We start from the raw sequence: 22,526 nt of genomic DNA on the forward strand, positions 1-22,526 counted from the left end.
ATGGGCTCACATCGTGCCCTCCACCACTGTCTCTCACATTGCTCTACCAGCTCCTGGGATTTGGCCTTCCTACACTCAAACACCTCCTCAATCAGGTCTTCCCAAGGTGCTATCAGTTCTACCTTAACCACCTACTTAGAGGTTTCTGACAGAACAACCATGATGTCTCAGTGATGATGATATGATGAAGCCAGGGAGCTTTAATGGCTTGCCAAGATTGACATCCAGTTGCCAGTCAGAAGCAGTGACAAGCAAGCCTGCTGTTTGAGGTTGTGGTTGGTCTCCAGCTTAGACAAAAGCTATGGGCTTTCTGGATTGGCAGAGGTGCTTTCTGGTATTAATGACCAGGGAGATACTTTCTGTAGAGACATCTAAAGCACTAAATTATATTTTTTGAGAGAAATAAAGGAAGCAACTGAAACACATTGGAACATATAATTATACAACTGATCCAAAAAAGGTAGCTTGCTTTCCTCATTGCTTCCTAATCCACTGACCTTTCTTCCACATTTAACTCAATGTTGGCTCAGCTCCTGCCCCAGCTCTGATCTGGCACTGGACTTGGATGGCAGTTCCCCAGTATAAAGCTAGGGTGCTCCAATGAGATTGGGACCTGTAACTGGATCTGGTTGCAGAACTCATCAACAGGTTCTGCCCCAAATATGCCATTTGACCCAGGATTTCTGTTTTTAAATCACATCTACCATGTTCTGTACAGAACCACTGCCCATTACCATTGTTACAAGGTATTACCTTGAATGATCTGATTATTTATTTGAAACAGTATGTATTTTACAGCAAGTTTTGACATTGCATGAGATTCTTACTTAACAACCATGTAGCTCTTGAGAACAGGGATATATTAGACCACAGTACATCAAATGTTCTCTTGGCATTTTTCTCCTGCATCTGTGTTCATTATTTACATAAGAATGCTAAGTACATTAACACCTCATTGTATTAATTTTAAGTTTGGAAAAGTCAATATTTTACATATTCAATATGGAACATTTTTTTCAATGATATTAATCTTTCAGATTCAAATTGAGCAGACCAACATATCAAATCAGCCAAATTTTGCTCAGTGTAACTGGTGGTTCCAAACATACCCACCAGCATTCAGCTCTTTGAACAGAAATACACCCAGACTTACACACAAGCAGTGGGATCCAATCTTGCTGGCATTCACCAGCATTATCTGTGAAATCTTCTCTCACAGCTGTCAAATCTGGCCAAGAGTCTGAGAGCCTATTGATCGTAAATAAAGATTCTAAACTAGAAAGCAAATGTGGAAGGTTGTTATTTCCTCTTTTTTTGATATGTTTTCAATTATATCTATGTGAGTGTGTTTGTAGCTTTTTGTTCTTTTTTTGATTTTCTTTTTCATTACTTATTTGAATTTTATTAGTTTATAGAGTATATATCTCTGAATGTTTTATACTTTTGAAAACACTTAAATCCAATAACAACTTTCATGTCTTCTGACTGGGGGATTTGAGTGTGCAGAATTTGCTCTCTAGACTTCATCACCCTGCACACAAGTGAGCAATGAAATCAACCTTTCTACCTGCCCCAAGCAAGGGGGTGAACGCAGTTGCCTGTTGTAGGTGGCAGGATGAGTCTTTCCCAACCTATTCTCCTGTACCTGTGGAATTTTAATCATTTAATGCTGAGTTACTGATATTGTTGGATCACCCCTGATGTTTAAAGAACTCAATTTGTCTTCCTTCTTACAATAATCAGATTGTTTCAGTCAAGAATTTCCCTCCATTTGAATACTGGTGAGACAGTAAGGAGAATAGAGGCACTTGGATCATGTGCAGGCAGAGGGCATTCTTTCTGTTGGTATCATGGACACCACAGACATCATGGTTCGAACGGTTTTTCCTGTTCTGTGGTGTTCCATGTTCCTGTGCTGTACTGTTCTACATTTGGCTTTTGTTTGTGCCTTTTTGTGTAGTTTTTCATTGATTCTATTGCAGTTCTTTCTTCTACTGTGAATACCTGCAAGAAAGTGAACGTCAAGATAATATAGGCTGTCATATAAAAATATGTACTTTGATAATAGATTTACTTTGAACTTTGAACTTCAAATTTTCAAAAATGTTTTTCATTCTTTCCACAAAAGAACGGCATATTGATAGAGTCCTCATATGGAGGCGTTTATTTCACTCCAGGTTACTAAGAGGGGGAAAAAAAGTCAAGTAAAGGGCAATTATAATTTGACCAGAATTAAGACTTTTGTGGAATAGGTATTGTGGATTTTTCACAGATCCTTAGGCTGAGTTGCCCATTCTGGTTGCAATAATGGACTGATTCAGCAAAAGATAAAAATACAGAAGCTAACATTTCTGCTTGAAAACTCTTGAAGGATCAGAAAATGCCTGAATTTGCATTTCACGTCATTACTACATGGATGTCTTCATTGAAAGAATAGCAATTATTAAAGCTTCACCAAGAGCAATCCAGCTACTTTGTGTAATTTATTTCATGAAAATCAGTATTCTCCACAATCTTTGAACTTTCAAATCTAACATCCACTGTGTTTCAAAAGGCAGACTTCTGAGTTACAAAATGAGCTGTAATGGACTTAAGTGGAAATTAGAAAGATTATTAAGTTTGTGTATGTGAGTGTAAGAGAGTTATACTGATGTTATGTGATAATTATTAATCTTATTAAATACTTTTATAATAAACTACGCATACTGAAGCTATAATGTATCTAGAAATGGTTCCCATGGGAATAAAATCAAGGAAGAACCTGCTGCATAAAGATATTCACATCCCAGAACACCATGCTCAGAGTACTAACAAAAAAATAATTGGCGCAACGATTTGAACCCACTAATCAGAGGAATTGCAAATGCTCTGGTGTATCCCCCTACCCAGAATGGAAAAATACTGTGAGTTTTGTGAAATTCAAAGATTCTGAGCCCAAAAATGAACAAAGTGTCTTCAGCGATTTTTAAAAATATATAATTTAATGTATTCTCTGACATTAGCAGAAAGGATGGGCATTTGTAGGGCATATTCACCAACAATTGTAAAAGGTAAAAAAAGAAATCAATTTCTCACTGTTTATGCTAATTTTTGACAAAAAAAATACTTCTTCAATAAAGCATTGAGGTAACTAAGTGTTAAGATGATTTGGACGGCTTGGTAACAGAGCAGTGTGCTGCTTATGCAAATATCCCATGACATGAGTTCAAACCCAACCTCTGTGCTGTGTATACGAAATCTCCACCTACTCATTGTGATTGCTTGTGCTTTCCCTAGTGATCCAATCTCCCACCACATCTCAAAGACTTGCTGGTTGATTGGTTAAATGGCTGCTGCATTTACTCTTTGACAACACAGACAAAATGCTGGACAAACTCAGCAGGTCAGGCAGCATCTATAGAAATGAATAAACAGTCAACGTTTTAGGCGACACTCTTCTTCAGGACTGGAAAGGAAGGAGATAGATATCAGAATAAATAGGTGGTGTGAGGGGAAGGAGGACCAGCTAGAAGGTGATAGATGATCGTGGCAAAAAAGGTGATAGGTGATTGTGGCAAATTCCAAATGAGTGTAATGGTTTAAAACCAAAATGCATCTAGCACAACCCAGAAGCGTGTAGTTATCACTGAACTTTTGAAGCCAGGTGAATCAAAAAACATTCAGCAGTGAACAGAACACAAAATACTGGAGGAACTCAACAGGTTTGGCAGCATCTATGAAGAAAATATAAACTTGGGGCCAAGACCCTTCATCAGGACTGGACTGGAAAGGAAGTGGGGAGAAGCCAGTATAAGAAGATAGGGGAGGAGAATAAGCACAAGCTGGCAGGTGATTGGTGAGGTGGAAGTTGGGGGCTTAAAGTGAGAAGCTGGGAGGTGATAGGTGGGAAAGGTAAAGGGCTGAAAAAGAAGGAATCTGATAGGAGAGAAGAGTGGACCATGGGAGAATGGTAAAGAGGAGGGCCACCAGAGGAAAGTGACGGGTAGCTGAGAAGGGAAGGAGTAAGAGGGGAGCCAGAATAGGAAATGAAAAAAGAGAGAAATTATCGGAAGTTAGAGAAATCAATATTCATGTTGTCAGATTGGAGGCTACCCCTATGGGATATACAAGGTGCTGCTCCTCCAACCTGAGAGTGCCCTCATTGTGGCAGTAGAGGTGATCATGGACTGAACTGTTGAGATGGAAATGGGAAATAGAACTAAAATGGATGGCCACCAGGAAATTGCACCTGTTGCAGCACATCTACACCTGACAGATGTAGTGAAGGTGCACGATGAAGCAGACTCCAATCTACATGTGGGTCCAGTCCATGATAGACTTGTAGGTGAAGTATTGCCTCAACAGGAAGGACTGCTTGGGCCCCTGATTGTTGGTGAGGGAGGAGTTGTAGAGGCAAGTGAAGCACTTGCCCACCAGCAGGGCTATGTGGCAGGAGGGAGATTGGTGGGGGTGAATATATGGATAAGGGAATCATGGAGACAGCAAACCCTGTGGAAAGCAAACAGTGGGGTATTGGGGAACAACACACACAAAATGCTGGCGGAATACAGCAGGCCAGGCAGCATCCACAGGAAGAAGCACCGCTGATGCCCCGGGCCGAGACCCCCCAATGGGGTATTGGGGAAAATGTGTTTAGTGGTAAGATCACATTGAAGGTAGCAAAAGTTGCAGAGAATGGTGTGCTGGATGCAAAGGCTCATGGGATGGTGGGTAAAGACAAAGAGAGCTCTATTCCATAAGACCATAAGACATTATGGAGCAGAATTTGACTATTCAACACATCGAGTCTGCCCACCATTTCATTACTGCAGATCTATTTCTCTCTCAACCCTATTTTCCTGCCTTCTCCCTGGAACCTTTCATGCTCTGACGTTATCAACGTCACAATGAACAACCTCTGCAGCCACCTGTGACAACAAATTCCTCAGATTCACCATTATCTGGCTAAAGAAGTTCCTCCTAATCCCCATTCTAAATGGACGTCCCTTTATTCTGAGGTTGTGCCCTCTGATCCTAGACTCCCCCACTATTGGAAACATCCTCTTCACATCCAATATATCTATGCCTTTCAACATCCGATCACCCTCCATTCTTCTAAATTCCAGCAAGCAGAGCCCCAGAGCCATCAAATGCTCCTCATATCATAAGCCTTTCATTCCCACAATAATTTTCATGAACTTTCTTTGAATCTTCTCCAATGACAGCACATCCTTTCTAGGGTAAGGGGCCCAAAACTGCTCACAATACTCCAAGTGAGGCTTCACTAGTACCTTATAAATCCTCAGCATTACATCTTCATTTATTTACCCTAGACCTCTCAAAATGATACTAACATTCCATTTGCCTTTCTCGCCATGACTGAACCTGTAAATTAACTTCTAGGGAACTGTGTACAAGACCTTCGAAGTCCCTTTGTACATCTGATTTTTGAATGATTTTCCCTTTTAGAAAATAATCTATTCTTAATTTCCTCCACCAAAATTCATGAGAATATACCTCTCAACAATGGTGTCGCAACCACGGATTCGGTAGCACAGTAGATACAGCAACCACTAATTATTATTTAATCCCAATAGTATTTAACTCCATGCTTGTCGTCAAAGTGCTTGTCGAGACTTGAACAGAGCACAGCAAAACTTTGCCTCCGTTTTGCATTCGGCCTTCCCTGAGATATCGGACTTTCAAGTCAACTGACTCTGAAGACTAGCAGTATTCGTTTAAAGTTTAAATGGTCTTTTCAGCCGCAGTGTAGGCTTTGTTTTCTTTTTGAGAGTTTTAGTTAATGGCCCTGTTTAGCCTAGCATTTATTATTTTATTTTCCCCTTTAACACTGTTCATATTAAAGTCTGTGAACTATCGACCTGCTTCAGTGTTTCTCACTCCACACTTGGGCCATATCCGAACCTGGTAACAGCAAGTCTCGACCACAAAGGTGAACCCAGCAGAGAGACAGAGAGCAACTGACCTTGACCGTGAGATTCACTGGTCAGGTAGGAGACAAGCTACAGACAATGGAATCTGTTCTCAGTGAATATATGGAGGCAATGAGGCAGATAACCTCATGCCGACAAGCTCCGATCAGCTCGTGAGACTGCCACACTCATGGTGCAACATGTGTTCAGGCTCCATGGTTTTCCTCAAGACATAGTGTTTGATTGTGGACCACAGTTCACTTCCCGCATTTGGAAGGCTTTCTGCTCTCTTGTAGGAGCCACAGTCAGCCTCTCGTCTGGCTTCCACCCCCAATCTAATGGCCAGGCTGAGAGAGTGAACCAGGAGTTGGAGGCAACCCTGCACTGTCTTGCCTCTTCCAACCCCACGTCCTGAAGCTCCCAATTTGTTTGGACAGAGATCGCCCACAATAACCTCCAGTCATCCTCCACCGGTATGTCTCCCTTTGAGTGCCAGAAGGGATTCCAGCCCCCACTCTTCCCTGATCAGGACATCGACGTAGAAGCTCCTGCTGCTGAACAGCTGATCCAGTGCTACAAGCACACTTGAAGATGAGCCAGGGCTTCTTTGCTGAGCGCCCAGAAACAGCATTCCCGGCAGGCTGATCAGCTCCGTCGACAGGTAAGGCCATTCAAGCCAGGAGAGAGGTCTGGGAGGCATTGAGAGATCGTCCCCTGAAAGTCGAGAACCGGAAATTGGCACCACTCTACGTGGGACCGTTTGTAGTGGAAAAGGCTGTCAACAAGGTGTCCTCTATGTGCACGCCACTGCCTCTTACAGTTCAAGGTTGTACACAGGGCTCATATGTCTAAAACTAAATTATCGCAGTTCTATCCTGATATTAGTCCCTGTTGCGATAAGTGTAAAGGGGGTGAGCCTTCCCTTATTCATAAGTATTGGGCTTGACCTAGCTTGGAGAAATTCTGGAGAGATTTTTTTTAACTTTATCTCATATACTTAATTGCTCCTTGGAACCGCACCCTCTGATTGCTTTTCTCGGCACTTCAGGAGAAGTTGACATGCATCTGACTTTGACTAAACGTTGTACATTGTCTTTTGCCTCTTTTGGCCAGATGTGCAGTCCTACTTAGGTGGAGAGATGCTGCCCCACCCATTCATGCTGAATGGCTCAGAGACATTATGACCTGCTTAGACCTGAAAAGATTCATTATTCACTTCTTAATTCAGGCATAAAGTTCCAAAAGGTGTGGAGACCTTTTCTTGAATATTTTCATAATTCCCGTTTAGATTAAGGGTTCATCCCTCCTTTTTTCTTTTGTATTTAAATCTCTTACTTCCAGCTTCGGTTAAGATTTACAGGTATTTTTGATATGTAACTATATTATAGCTCAGGCAGTAGACAATATACCTTTTTAGAAATACAGCTCTGTGGTGATAAAAGTTCTGATTAACTTTTCTATATATCGTAAGGTTGGCTTGGAGTTGGGTAGTGGGAGGGTGGGGTGGTAACTAACTTTTTACGATTCTACTATGGGTGCTTTTTCTTAATTGTTATGACTGTATATTTGATACGTTTGTTTGGCACTGTTTAAACCTCTTTTTTTAACTTTTTTTGTTTTGTCGCATTGTAGAAACTTACCATATTAAAAAATTAATTTAAAAAAACAATGTGTCCTATAGAGTGCTTTTACCAGCATCACTGAAGATCCACCCAGTGCTCAAGCCAGTTACTACCTCTCCCCTGGCCCCAGTCACCCCACCTCCCCCTCCTCCCCGCCTGGTGGATGGTTCCCTTGTCTATACTGTGCGGCGCCTCCTGGCATCTCGCTGGGTACGTGGTAAGGTCCAGTACCTTGTGGACTGGGAAGGGCATGGCCCAGAAGAATGTACTTGGATCCCGACGAAGGACATTTTGGACAAGTTGCTGACCTGGGACTTCCAGTGGACACGGGTCTGTGGCGCCTCAGGGGCTGCGCCTAGAGAGGGGGGCCCTGTCACAACCACGGATTCAGCAGCGCAGCAGATGGGGCAATTGCGCTTGTGAATTTGGATGTGACCACTAATTATTATTTAATCGTGATAGTATTTAATTCCATGCTTGTCGTTGTAGTGCTTGTTGAGACTTGGACAGAGCATAGCAACACTTCGCTGCCACTTTGCATTCAGCCTTCTATGAGATATTGGACTTTCAAGTCCACTGACTCTGAAGACTAGCATATTTGTTTAATGTTTAGTTGTTCTTTTCAGCCGCAGTGTAGGCTTCGTTTCCTTTTTGAGAGCTTTAGTTAATGGCTGTTTGGCCTAGCGTTTATTGTTTTATTTCCCTTTAATACTATTCGTATTATAGTCTGTGAACTATCAACCTGCTTCAGTGTCTCTCACTCTGCACTTGGGCCATATCTGAACCTGGTAACAAATGGATTCCATCTGCAACTTCTTTGCCCATTCTCCTAATCTCTCTAAGTCCTTCTAAAGCCTTCCTGCTTCCTCAGCACTACCTGCCCCTCCACCTATTGTCGTATCATCTGCAAATTTGGCCAGAAAGCCATCACTTCCATCACCCAAGTCATTGACATACAATGTAAAACAATGGTCCCAACACTGACCCCAATGGAACACTACTAGTCACCAGCAGCTGATCAAAAAAGGCTCCCTTTGTTCTCACTCTTTGCCTCCCACCAATCAGCCAATGTTCTATCCATTCCTAATATGATAACAGGAGGATGAGGAAATGATGGATGTCTGGGGAATGGAGCAGTTATGGGTGAGGACAGCATCAATGATAAAGGAAGAGATCCCTACTTTTTAAAGAAGGAGGACATCTCAGATGTTCTGGAATTGAGAAAAGTTGCAGCAGAGATGGAGAAATTGAGAAAAAGGAACAGCAGTAATAATTTTTAAGGAAAATTGCTCCTCTTCCACTGATGGCTTCATAACATTGCAGAACACATAAAATGGTTCTTTTAATTGATGCTTACATTCATATACCATAATAATAAACTCTGAGGGGTTATGTTGCCTGGGTTATCCTGGATAAATGTACATGGATCACGGTGTATAATTAAACCCTACTGATTCACTATGTGCTCTGCCACATTATGGAAAACATACCATCCCACCCATGATAATCACACTGATTAATTAATACAAAGTGTGACTAAATTTCTTAAGTAGCTAGCTAGTACAGATACAGGTTATGTCTCTGCATCTTTAGGCTATGGATTTTCGGGTTGGTGTTGAGTTGTCCATTGCATCCATGGCTGAATTAATTGGAAACTTGTTTAGACACCTTGAGAAGTTTCTGGAGTAGAATCGGAGAGCCATAAAGGACTACAGCTCAGAAACAGAACCTTTGGCCCATCTAGTCCTTTCCAGCCAGGGCTTCTGCCTTGACTCATCTACCTGCACTTGGATTATAGCCCTCCTTACCTCTCTCACTTATGTACCTACCTAAGCTTCTCTTAAATGTAGCAATTGAACTTGCATCTACCACTTCTGCTGGAAGCTCGTTCCACACTCATGCCACCCTCTGAATGAATTACTTCCCCCCTCAAATTGCCCTTAAATATTTCACCTTTCACCCTAAAACTATGACCTCTAGTTCCAGTCTCACCTACCCTGGGGGGAGAAAGCCTACATGCATTTAGTGTATCTACACCCCTCATAATTTTGTATTCATCAATTAGATCACCCCTCATTCACTGCACTTCCATGAATAAAGTTCTAAACTGTTCAACCTTTCCCTATAACTCAGTTCTTCAAGCCCTGGCAACATCCTTGTAAATTTTCTCAGCACTCTTTTAAACTTACTGATATCTTTCCTGCAGGTAGATCACCGGAACTACACACAATACTCCAAGTTCTGTTTCAGCAGCATCTTATACAATCTTATACCTACTCCTGTACTCAATGCTCCAATTCACCAGTGTGCCAAAAGCTCTCTTTATGAGCCTATTTACCTTTGATGCCACTTTCAGGAAACTATGGATCTGTATTCCAGGTCCCTTTGTTCTACCCACATCTCAGTGCCCAATCATTCACTGTGTAAGTCATAAGCTGGTTTGTCCACCCAAAGTGCAATATCTCAACCTTGGATACATTAAATTCCATCTGCCATCTGTCCACCCATTTTCTCAGCCGGTCCTGGTCCATTGAACTTAGAAGTTTTTGATGTTGAGTCATGCACAAAGCTGTGCAGACCAATGGTGAAATAGTAGAGGGAGCTGGTTACTGATGAGTTCAATGCCAGAGTGAAGTGGACAGAAGTGAAGTGATACAATTGTAGCTATAATTTAATGATTCTACCTGTGCACTCAGCTTCAGTGAAGACATGAGTAAATGCCATCTCCCAACATCACCATCACTCATGAAGCAATACATTCCTGTCATTCATCTAATCACAATTCTTATCAGTCAGTATTCATGTTTAATACTCATAAGCACCAGCACACCCTCACACACTGCTCCAAGCTCCAAGTGCACATTCTGCATCACATGCACACTTCTATTTATTCAACCATGGCAAGCATATCACACACATTCAATACAAAGCACCACTGACACACTTGCCTCTCTTTTGCAGGAGAAAGAGAAACACAATCAGTGCTAGCGGCAGCAGCAGCCTGGCAGAAGGTAAGCCTATGTCTATTGACTCAGTGGCCATGAGGAGAAAGTGCTGGTGATAATTACAGGGACTATGGCCAGAGTAAGCACAAGGATCACTGAAGATAACCCTTCCTTCATCCTACTTTCCCCTCATTCCAGAATCCCTGCTTGCCAGCAAGATATAAGTGGTATAGTCAGGCCCCTCTTCTTTCCCCACTGTCTTCATCATCACATTAGCCTTGTCCCTTTCCCTTTTGTGATAACCAAGAATTCCCTCCTGTCCAGGCCCTAGTGTCAGGACATCGCTGAATAAGCCAAATCATTCAATCTAACTGCTGCAACCATCATCTCTTAACACTCCACATAATATAACACAATAGATTAGATATAGGATCTACTTGTTAGAGAAAGGGATAAGCATGGTCCAAATGCATCGACCTCTGAGCTGTTCTCCAGAAGACTAAAAAAAGGACTAAACTCAAGAAGATCTTGCCTGCGTATTCTACAAATGGAAGGCCATTGAGCATGCAAAGTAACCTGGTTGTCACATTGGGCCACCACTGAGAGCTTATGTGAAAGGTGGAGTAAAAGCATGCCAGTTCCAGTTGTGCACAGGGTTTTGAATAGCATCTGGAGCGAATCCTTGCCACCACGAAGCTGGTAGCCAGCTCCATCCAGGTGGTAAAGGAGAGCTCCAGGCCCCATGAAAAGCCCTGGGCAGGATCAGAATTGGACTTCCCAATATTTCACAACAGAACTCAGGACCACTCTTATCTCCACATCTTTCTGTTAATTAGAAGGATCTCCTCTCTTTCTCGCAATACTAAGTGTATAGGCAGTAGTTCTTGTTCCAAAACAGCCCCTTTGCACCTTACCTCCCACCATTATCCACATTCCCATTTATATCAAAAATATTAATGACAAAAAGTAGTCTATTGCAGCAGAAGCGTTGTGCAAATTTCCTGGATGCTTTCTGTTGATCGTGCAACTTTGTGAGTAGTTGCACACAATTTCTATATACTGGGGAGAGGATCCCTGCTGGTTGCAGTTTAAGGCTGGATTATTTAATATTAAAGCTACAATCATTTGTTCCCTGTTGCCTTGTAATATATGATATTGGTTTCTGAAGAATAATTATTACTTTCACTCCTTTAATTATTGTTTCATGAGATTAGCCACGTTCTGCCTGTCATAAAATGTGTTGAAAATCCCCGGCAAACTACCGGTGCAGAGCCTTTGAATATACAACACACACCTTGATGAGTTCCTCGTGTTTCACGCGTATGACTCTGTAATGGACTTTGTTAGAGATCAGGTACCCATCGAGTATTCATACTTTACACTGAGAACAAGAATGAGAGACCAAGGAATCCGCAGTCACAGGTAGAAATAATGCAATAACTGAGCACCTTAACTGAGTACATTGGTAGGGTGAGTCTAAGAGCCACATGAGTAAGTGAGTTATGCCAAACATGAAACTTGAGCTTGAGAATAAACAGTAAGGTTGTTTGAAAAGAGATGAAAAGATAAGTCAAAATAACTGCTTGTAAAAAGTGGCAGCCCAGTGTCAGACAAGAGACAATGAAACTCTCAGTAGCCATGATAAAGCACAAGAACTCTTCCATTCACACACCATAGAGTAGGAAGCATTCAGATGATATCATTGAAGCAGAAGCTAAAGGAAATCTGCTCAAAATGAAGTTAAGTAGAAAAAGGGTTAGATACTTATGCAATGTTAGCAACTTTTTTGCACCTAATGGGACAATCGGTGTCCCATTTAGCAAAGGAACAGAAAAATTTTCAATGCCATTTAAAACTAATCATCTTACAGATTGTGGAGAAATATAAGTTTGAAAAAGAGAAGTCAATCATCCTAAAAGATGCCATCTGGAAAAAAAAATTGGTGCTGTATTTCAGCTTCAGTACATTCTAGGATCATGGACTGTGACATGAGTTTGTGAGTAGACTTACTGATGAACATATCCAGTCCAATCTATTAGACATGGCAAAGATAACAGTTTATAGTTACACCTGTAGAAATGGACTGTAAAAATGTGAGAGAATTAAAGCCAGTGCAGAATTTGAGCATAAATGTGACATGTGAATCAATCGTTGGAACAATGCTGTGAGCTCTGACATCAAGTGTGTATCTCTTGAGAATGATTGGAGTGAAAAGTGGTTCTGACAGGAAGCTGCACTACAATTGCAGTGGGAAGCCTTTAAGATAAGTGCATCCGTTCAGAGCAGAAAGATGTTTCAATTGTTGAAAGCAAGGTCATGTAGCCTCTATACACAGATCTAAACAGAGAAGCGTAAAGAATGGCTGTCATGCAGTGTCCCAACAGAAGGAAAGTAGTTTGCAACAGAGATTCACAGAAAAGAAATTAACTTAACTTTGAAGAAAGTGTGAAGAGCATATTTGTGCCAACATATCTGTCACGTGAAATTATTAATCAAAAAACTGCAAATTCAATATTACCGATAATAACCAAGATATTGATTTGAACATTGACACAACCACATAAAAAAGAATACAATGTGGTTCTTCATTAAAAAGAATACAAAATTTTAAAGTGAACTTTAATAGAGACATGCAATAAATAACCAACAATATCTTCTGGTTACATCTCCACATTTATGCATCGAAAATTGACAAGACAAAGTTCTCCACTAACTTCAGTCTGCCTCACTCCAATACTAGGTTAATGAAATTGAAGAATGATGAAGACCTCATTGAAACCTACTGAATGTTGAAAGGACTAGATAAAGTGAATGTGCAGAGGATATTTCCAATGGTGGGGGTATCCGGAATTAGAGGGCACAGCCTCAAAATTGAGAGGTGACCTTTCAGAACAGAGGTAAGGAGGAATTTTTTTAGAAAGAGAGTAGTGAATCTATGGAATGCTGTGCACAGACTGTGGTGGAGGCTGTCCATGGTATATTTAAAGCGGAAGTTGATCATTTCCTGATTGGTCAGGGCATTAAAGGATATGGTGGGAAGGCAGGTGTATGGGTTCCAGTGGGATCCGGGATCAGCCATGATGGAATGGCGGAGCAGACTCGATGGGCTTAATGGCCTCATTCTGTTCCTATGTCTATGTCAGATGCCTGACATTTGATGCTCACAGGGGATTATACCCATATACCACATTATCATATTGAGAAAACTCAACACAGAAGTATTCCAGGCAACTATGCATAAGATGCTAAAGTGGATTCATTATTGTTTCTGCATTCAGTTTAACATTCTGAGAGCCACTGGCATGGAGAAAAAAAGTATTTGCATTCTTGAGAACATGTTCAGCAGATTCATCAACATACTGTCAAGTTTAATGAAGGTAAATGGTGAATGAAGTGATTTATTTAGGACTGTGAATAGATGAAATTTGGCTGCAGCCAGTGAACACAAAAGTTTAGCTATCAGAGGAGCAAAAAAGAATGAAAAGGTTACTGAATCCAGTCTTTTTTTTTAAGCATGATTCAATCTTGCATCAGGCTTTCAACCAATTTTCTCACTTTGTTGAATTCAGTTCATCAACAATTACACAAAGCCATGGTGGTCAGCTAAAATCCAGGAAAAAAAACACACAACTGTGCAATTAAAAGCTTAGTATCGAGTTCTTTTTGGTACATTACAACACCAACGACTGTATGTCTTAAAATTTGCTTCTAGCAATGCCTTTGATGCAGTCATTTGTCTGTTCATAGATAATAACCTTGAGACTTCTGTTGTGAATATGTCACACACACGCACACCAAACTGGGAAAAAATTATCCTCGGATACTTAAGGAGGTTATGATTGTTTTAGCCGGAATTACAAGGTTTAATTTTTTTTTGTTGCTGGGAAGACCATCCTCACTAGTTACTCACTGCATGCTTTTATCTCCCATTCTGTGTGTGAAGCCTACTGTTGACCAGGACCAGAGAGGAATTATTTTACTGTTTCAATTCAATTAAGGACACAAATATCCAAATAAAATCACCAGAAGTTTAGTAACATTGTCTTATGAAAAAGAAGTGAAACATAGAAGTGAAACTTGTTATCCATTAGAGCTAAAAGATAATTTCACTATCAGAGCAGTGAGATAGCTGGTATTATACAAAAAATCCTCAATGTTAAGGCAAGCGCACAAATATTCATTAAATCGATTTTCCAGTTCCCACATAGATCTGAAAGAAGACAAATGTTCAAAGTTCAACTTAAATTTATTACAATGTTCAATGTCACAGTTTCTTTCATGCTTTCATGGTAGATACAAAGAAAAACTACACACAGACAAAGACAGACAAACAACCAATGTTCAAAAGAAGATAAACTGTGCAATTATGAATACACGTAATAATAATAAATAAATAATAAATGATACCGAGAAATGTTTTATAGAGTCCTTGAAAGTGAGTCGATAGATTGTGAAGTCGTTCACTGTAGAGGTAAGTGAAGTTATCCACACTGGTTTGAGGAGTCTGATGGTTGAAAGGGGTAATAACTGCTCCTGAACCTTGCGCTGTGGGTCATAAGGCTCCTGTGCCTCCACTCAGAAGAGAGAATTGCCTGAATGGTAGAGATGTGACCCTTTCATCAGAGATACTGTAGATTGTCCATCAATTAGGATTGCATACAATGGAGACACAGGTAGGCATACTAGAGGAACTAACAGTAAAGCAAAACTGTGCAAGGGCTCCATACAGAACTGCTCTGTTAAACTTACTCTCAGTCTTACACGTTTAAAAGAACACCTACGCCGGCTGACCTTAATTTTCCTTCCAACAAAAAATCTTCAGTCTGGTAACAAGCTTGTAAATCAGCTCTTAACCTTCAGGGTTCAATCATTTACTTCCAGGAATGTGGTGATCAGAGCTGTGCAGAGTAGCTGTGATCTGAATAGACCAATACAGCCTGGTATTGCAGGCCTCGAACTAAATCACAATTTTACAAGGAATAAGGTTACCAACTGTCAATTCTGTGCACTACCCTAGGTGGCACAGCGACACAGCAGTTAGCAATGCTACCTCACAGCACCAGAACCTACGACCTAATTTCATTCCTACCTCAGCTTTGACTGTGTGGAGTTTCACTCCTTACTGTAACAGTGTGGGCTTTCCTCCCACATCATAGACATGTGTGGGTAGGTTAGCTGTCCACTGTAAATTACACCAAGTGTCAGTCATTGGCAAAAGAAGCAAAGATAGGCATGTGAACAGAAAATAAGGCTTGCGTGTTTAAGGGGATTGGGATAGATCTGCATGCACTTGCTAGGTCCTGTCTCTTCATTCTTTGATATGGTAAGTTTGAAAGTACTGGTGTGCACACGAGATGTGCACAGACTAAACTGTTTGCAAAGTTATCAGTGTTTTATGAGGAATAAGTACATGTATTTACAATCACAATTAGATATACATTGGCACCAATCATAGTCAGAAAGGATAGTGCTGCGTGGTCCAACTTTGAGACCCTGGTCTGGGAAATAGAGAAAAGATAATTCCTAAGACAAACCCTGAATGACCCTCAGAGCACAGTATACAAACAGAACAAACCAGCTAGCAAGAATTACAACTGCATGAACTGAAATGCCCATTGAATTTGGACTTCAAAATTATGTAGGCCCAAAGAGCCTTTGGTTGGGTACTCTTAACCTTACACCTATAACCATATAACCATATAACAATCACAGCACGGAAACAGGCCATTCCGGCCCTCCTAGTCCGTGCCGAACTCTTAATCTCACCTAGTCCCACCTACCCGCACTCAGCCCATAACCCTCCACTCCTTTCCTATCCATATACCTATCCAATTTTACCTTAAATGACACAACTGATCTGGCCTCTACTACTTCTACAGGAAGCTCATTCCACACAGCTATCACTCTCTGAGTAAAGAAATACCCCCTCGTGTTTCCCTTAAACTTTTGCCCCCTAACTCTCAAATCATGTCCTCTCGTTTGAATCTCCCCTACTCTCAATGGAAACAGCCTATTTACGTCAACTCTATCTATCCCTCTCAACATTTTAAATACCTCGATCAAATCCCCCCTCAACCTTCTACGCTCCAATGAATAGAGACCTAACTTGTTCAACCTTTCTCTGTAACTTAAGTGCTGAAACCCTGGTAACATCCTAGTAAATCGTCTCTGCACTCTCTCTAATTTATTGATATCTTTCCTATAATTCGGTGACCAGAACTGTACACAATATTCCAAATTTGGCCTTACCAATGCCTTGTACAATTTTAACATTACATCCCAACTTCTGTACTCAATGCTCTGATTTATAAAGGCCAGCGTTCCAAAAGCCTTCTTCACCACCCTATCTACATGAGACTCCACCTTCAGGGAACTATGCACTGTTATTCCTAGATCTCTCTGTTCCACTGCATTCCTCAATGCCCTACCATTTACCCTGTATGTTCTATTTGGATTATTCCTGCCAAAATGTAGAACCTCACACTTCTCAGCATTAAACTCCATCTGCCAACGTTCAGCCCATTCTTCTAACCGGCATAAATCTCCCTGCAAGCTTTGAAAACCCACCTCATTATCCACAACACCTCCTACCTTAGTATCATCAGCATACTTACTAATCCAATTTACCACCCCATCATCCAGATCATTTATGTATATTACAAACAACATTGGGCCCAAAACAGATCCCTGAGGCACCCCGCTAGTCACCGGCCTCCATCCCGATAAACAATTATCCACCACTACTCTCTGGCATCTCCCATCTAGCCACTGTTGAATCCATTTTATTACTCCAGCACTAATACCTAACGACTGAACCTTCTTAACTAACCTTCCATGTGGAAGGTATGCTATGTGACTTTAAATAAATGCAACCACATTTACGCCAAATATCAAAGTAATTATATCCTAAAACTTGGACCATAAGACCATAAGGCGTAGAAGCACAATTAAGCCATTCGGCCCATAGAATGCTCTGCCAATTTGTCACGGCTGATTGATCTCCCTCTCAACCCTATTCTCCTGTCCCCTTCCTGTGGCCTTTCATGCCCTATCTACTCCACCTTAAATACACCCAATGACCTGGCCTCTAAAGCCACCCGTGGCAACAAATTCCATAGATTAACCACCCTCTGGCAAAAGAAATTCATTCTAATCTCTGTTCTAAATGGATGTCCCTTTATTCTGAGGCTATGGCAGCTGGTCCTAGACTCTCACACCATAGGAAACATCCTCTGCACATCCACTCTGTCTAGGTCTTTCAACATTTTATAGATTTCAATGAGATTCCCCCGCATTCTTCTAAATTCCAGTGAGTAAAAGCCCAGAGCCATCAATCGCTCCGCATACAATAAGCCTTTTATTCCTGTAATCATTCTTGTGAAACTCCTCTGAACCCCCTCCAATGTCAACACATCCTTTCTTAAATAAGGGGCCCAACTGCTCAGAATACCCCAAGTGAGGCCTCACCATTACCTTATAGGACCTCGGTATTACATCCTTGATTTTATATTCTAGTCCTCTCAAAATGAATTTGCTTTCCTCACCACTGACTCAACCTGCAAATTAATCTTTAGGGAATCCTGCACAAGGACTCCCAAGTTCCTTTGCACCTTGGATTTCAAATGGTTCGATTTAATATCAGAGAATGCGTGCAGTATACAACTTGAAATTCTTACTTTTCACAGAGACATCCGTGAAACAAGAAGCACCAAAGAATGAATGATAGCAACATCAGAACCCCAAAGCCCCCACTCCCCCTCCTACACACAAACAGCTGCAGAAGCATCCCCGTTTAGAAAATAGTCTGTTTTTATTCCTTCTACCAAAGTGCATGACCATACACCTCCCTACACTGTATTCCATTTGTCACTTCTTTACCCATTCTCTTTGTCTGACCTAGCCCTTGCAGCCTCCCTGCTTCGAAAACTATTTTTAAAAAAAATATGTATATCCACACCTAAAACTCTACATTGTTACATCATAAGCCCATTTACTGCCCAGACACTTATTATGAAGAAACTTCAAATACTGAGGCTGTACTTAATGTACCTCATGCCAATTGGCAGACAGGCTAACACCACACATCTAATCTTATCCTTCTCCAGAGAATTACAAAGACTTTTTGATGAATAAATCTTTTATTTCCTTAAATATTTCATCATATAGAGGGCTCCCATATCTCTAATCTACCTCAACGACATCAAAAGCTTCAGAGGAGTAGACAAGCACTGCAAAATAAAATATGGAAAACATTATATTTTATCTTTCAAATATTTTCTTTTATGCAAACCCAAGCAATTTCTATAACCTATAAAGGATGTATAATAAATAAGTAAAATACTTTCTATTATTTTTTCAAATTTAAGATAGGTGCAGACAACAGCTTTTTAATTTAACACTGATCTGTCTCTTTGATATGTGTGAGAATCGGTTGTTGATATATTTGTTCATCTTCTACCACAGTGAATGGATCCAAATTTTTAAAACAAACTGGTGATCATGATTATTAATTGTGACATAAAGCATTTGCTGGAATGGTTGTTGTATAGTGTGGCTTGGCATGCAGTTGGCTGTTCTTGCATTTTAGATCCAGAGAAACCCATATTAACATTCATTAAGTGTAGAGATACCCACCAATAACAACGGACTAATGGCTAATGGATCTCAATGACCTTTCCCGATCTGCTATTTTGACAGAGGTTTTGACAGATTGAGACTAAATGGACATTATGCACATTATTAATTCTACATTACTGAAAATTTGAGTTCAAGAGCTGACAGCTGGGTAGTCACCATGGTGTTCCAGAAGAGCTGCCGCCCACAAAGTAGCATGCAATAGAGAAATTATGTTGAAATTATCCATTTACAAATGAAGTTCAAGGAAATTCTCAATACTGATAAAGTAATTTTGAAAGAGTAGCATGAATCTCCAAGAAGCTAATTAATCTTGATAACTATTTCTGCATAATCTTTAAATTTTGCTGTCTTGATGTAAAATATTTTTACTTTCAGATAATGGAAGTTTCTACTCTCTTGTATTATCTAGAGAACCTCTTCTTGGTTTATATGATGACTTTTAAATCATTCTTCAGGTTAAGATGTCCAAAAGCAATCATTAATCCAACCATCATGCTTTCAATGATTTCTAGTTTTGCCATTACTTTTATGCACATCAGGATCCCATGTTGTCTGTTACAGCTGTATCAACCTGCCATATAATTTAACCCATTTTGTATTTGCAAGGCAGAATTAAACATTAGATCCTTCATTAAAAGTTTTGCTTCTTTGCTGCTGATCCATTGTAATGCAAAATGGTTAAGCAACAAAGCACTTATTTGGTAGAAATCTAATCTTGAGTGTTCATTAAAAGCTGATAGAAGTTGCCCAGTTCCCTCACCAACCAACTGCTTCCTTTGGATAACTCTGCAAATAGCTGATGTAAGCTTCAGACAGCTTTAATCATGTGTTCAATAAATACAGTTGACCTGTAGGCTTCCAACTATATAAATGTCATCAGATACAGAGCAAGTTGGCATTGTCTAAAAAACACGTGCATATGTTTCTCTATGGATATTAAAGCTTGTTTAGTGAACATTTCCCGATAAGTTAGTGCTCGTCAGGAATTTGTTCTGGGCACATCAGGTCACAGGTCTTTTCAGTTCAGCTGACATCTGCTTGACACCAGTCATGGAGCTAATTGTGTCTTTGGTTACCAGGCAGCTTTATTCTATTGCCAATGGAAAATGGAGTTTTGTGGGCATTCCATGACTTTTTAATTCTCGTGCAAAGATTGAGAAAGAGACAACAATTAAAGGGCCATGATTGTCAATTCTATGTCCTGCATGTAGCATCTTCAGATTTATTTGCAAAATAAACCGAAGTAAAATTTATTATCAGAGAACATACATGTCACCACTGTTATGTTACTTCTGTTTAAACGTACCGTGAGTTAACAGTAAAGAAACAAATTCTGGAAGAATTAGAGAACTTTTACTTGCAGTAATAAACAAACACGTCTTAACCCAGCCATGTGCTGGAACATTCTGGCAATCCCGCGCTTGCTCAGTGCTCTGTCCAATCACGTACTGGCACATCGTTGCATGTGATATCACTACATCTTCTTTTCCTTAAAAAGAAAAACAGTGAACAACGTTAAACAAAGCAAATACATAAATCAACAAGTCTCTATCAGTCTCTCTGTGGATTTACGAACACAAGTAGACCTCCTAAGCGGTACATACAGATCTTGTGTTTCCTTGTTATTATTTGCATGTTTTGTCTCATCTACATCGATTAACTGAATCTCTGAAGTTGGCTCTTTCTTGAGGTCTTCGTGATTTCTTCTTACCACTGCTCCCTCCTCTGTTTGGACCATGTATGATCTGGGTTGTACTTCTTCAAGTACTGTAGCTTTCTGTGTCCATGTGTTCACTTTGTCTTGTATTCTCACTTCATCTCCCTGATGCAGTTCAGGGAATGGATGAGAACATCTGTCAAAGTATATTTTCTGCTTTGCTTTGTGTTCATCTTTTCATCTTTTCACTTGTTCACCTCCCTCTGTTCTCAGAAGGCTCTCATCCATTGGCAGATTAGATCTCAAACGTCATCCCATCAAGAGCTGAGCAGGCGAAAATCCACATTCAAGTGGATTACTACGATAGGCTAACAAGGCTTTATAAAAATCACTTCCACAATCTTTTGCTTTGTGCATCAGTTTCTTGACAATTCCTACCAGTTTTCTCAACTAATCTATTAGACTGAGGGAAAAATGGACTGGATGTTGTATGAACAAAGCCTCATTCATGAGCAAAATATTTCATTCATTCACTACTGAATTGTGGACCACTGTCTGTGAAAACTGCATCAGGTACACCATGTCTTGAAAAAACTGATTTCATGCATGTAGTTACATTTTCTGCAGTTGTCCTGCCCAGACAACATACTTCAGGATCAGTAAGTAGTAAACTGTTATTAATAGATAGTCTTTGTTGTTAGTTATAAAAAGATCAATGCTTACCTTCTGATAAGGTCTATGAGGATTCAGATGTGGATGCAGTGGCTCCTTAGGGCTGCTAAGTTGGTATTTAAGGCATATTTGACAAGAAGACACCAATTCTGCAATCTCTTGATTCATCCTGGGCCAAACCATCACTTCCCGTGCCCTTCTCTTACATTTATCAATGTCTAAGTGGCCTTCATGAATTTTATCAAACATTTCTTTACGGAGACTTTTAGGTATAACAATTCTACTACCTTTGTACAATATCCCATCCACAACAGACAGTTCTGATCTGTGGTTCCAATAATCTTGTACTACTGAGTCATGCCTATATCTGACCATCCATCCAACATCACTTGTATTAACTGATAAAGAATTTTGTCCTTCTCTGTCTCAAGATGCAGCAGTTCCATCTTCTTGGGAGAAACAGGTGCAGTTTCTATGACCATATCAATGAATACCTGAACATCAATAACATTCCTGTGATTGTATTTTGTTGTTGGATCCACAGCTCTGGAAAGTGTGTCAGCCGTGTACATGAATTTTCCAGGTGTCTATGATACATTTAACGCATACCTTTACAATTTGATCATCATTCACTGAATAAGTAAAGGACAGTCACTTAAAGGTTTGTTAAACAATGCAATCAATGGCTTATGATCGGTTTCAACATCAATAGATTGCCCTGACACAAACTGATGAAATCTCTCACAAGCAAATGTAACGCTCAGCTATATTGGCTCGCACGCATCTAGGGGAGACCCCGTCCCCTGCCCAAACTTGTCTCACGGTTGCGTCAGTTGCTGTGCAATGACACCTGATACAGCCTCAAACATCAATCATCAGCCAGCACACAATGTACATTTTACAAATTGCACTTTATAAATCTTACCAGAACTAGGTAATTAATAGCGATACAATATATATGAAAGAAAAGAAAAAAAAGGTGCCAAAACTTCAGTCAATTTGTGCACAACCATTGGCGCTCAATCATCAAAGTCTTCAGTCCACTATTCGATCTTCTCCAACCTCCTCGACCCGCCGCCTG

General features: G+C 40.4%; 1 protein-coding gene across 4 annotated transcripts in view; it reads left to right on the top strand.

Annotated features, from left to right (window-relative positions):
- Nucleotides 1-22,526, top strand: part of LOC140715093 (heparan sulfate glucosamine 3-O-sulfotransferase 1-like) — a 166,186-nt gene that overhangs the window by 36,600 nt on the left and 107,060 nt on the right. Inside the window, exon 2 of one of the 4 annotated variants that reach the window (XM_073026822.1) lies at nt 10,496-10,545. The exons of the other annotated variants lie outside the window; for them this stretch is intronic. The gene's annotated coding sequence lies outside the window, so the exon portion shown is untranslated. The remainder of the gene's footprint in view (nt 1-10,495; nt 10,546-22,526) is intronic. 4 annotated transcript variants of the gene reach the window in all.

This window comes from Hemitrygon akajei, chromosome 23 (genome assembly GCF_048418815.1).
Source record: "Hemitrygon akajei chromosome 23, sHemAka1.3, whole genome shotgun sequence".
NCBI classification, from domain to species: domain Eukaryota; kingdom Metazoa; phylum Chordata; class Chondrichthyes; order Myliobatiformes; family Dasyatidae; genus Hemitrygon; species Hemitrygon akajei.